The sequence below is a fragment of the Myotis davidii genome, unplaced genomic scaffold (assembly GCF_000327345.1).
Source record: "Myotis davidii unplaced genomic scaffold, ASM32734v1 scaffold2147, whole genome shotgun sequence".
Taxonomy (NCBI): domain Eukaryota; kingdom Metazoa; phylum Chordata; class Mammalia; order Chiroptera; family Vespertilionidae; genus Myotis; species Myotis davidii.
In genome coordinates, this window is record NW_006297892.1 from 42,796 (window position 1) to 43,639 (window position 844).

The 844-nt window shown below is 53.4% G+C and overlaps 1 pseudogene; it reads left to right on the plus strand.

The window, feature by feature from the left end:
• The first annotated feature begins 8 nt into the window (after window positions 1-8).
• Window positions 9-844, plus strand: part of LOC102752999 — a 2,420-nt pseudogene continuing 1,584 nt past the window's right edge.

An 844-nucleotide genomic window follows, 5' to 3' on the forward strand; every position in this document is an offset into this window, starting at 1 on the left:
GAGCTGGCGCTGGAGGCAGGAGGTCTTTCTTTCTCAGGTCACCACTAGTTTGCTGTGGTTTCTGAAGTCAATGTGAATCTAGTGCTGAGCTTTTGGAGGAAGAGAATGAGAGACAGGCTCTGGGCCACATGTCCTTCATCTTCCAACAGGGCAGGGCTCCGAGGCTTGCAGGGCCCTCCAGGGAAACTGGGGCCTCTAGGAAGTAGAAGGGCTCCTGGGCCACAAGGAGTTGAAGGGTCTAAAAGGAGATCCTGGAGACAGTTCAGGTAAGGAGCTCATCTCAGCATACCGTGGGCTGAGGGGACCAGCCCAGTAACTGGAGGGCCGGGAGGGAGGCACCCTTCTCGGCTGCCCCACTGGCAGACCTCCCCTGTGCCTCCTGACCCAGCACTCTCACTCCTCCCAGTCCTACTTGGGGCCTGAAGGGATTCCCACAGGCGCCTGAGAACAGACTTGCAACCCCTCAGTGGCCACTGCAGATGGACCAGCTCCCTCAGCTGGAGCAGCCAATGCCAGGGTCCAGGATGCGAGGGAGGAAACCGGTCCCCTAGGGAGTTGGGTTTAAGTCTGTTGACACAAGTGTCAGGAAGATGGTCTGCTTCATAAGATCCCTGGTGCAATAGAGTAATGCATAGAGTAACTAAATAAATTCATCCAAAGTGAAATAAGGTAATTAGTAACAAGAAAACAAAAGTGATGACCTCACATAAATATTTGTTCACTGACCCATCACAATTATAAGAATACCAGTGACACCACTGTGCCGTGTGACTCACCCAAATCCTGCACGGGCTGCGGGAGTCTCTCGAGTCCCATGGTGCCTCAAGACACAGAGTCAAGTACA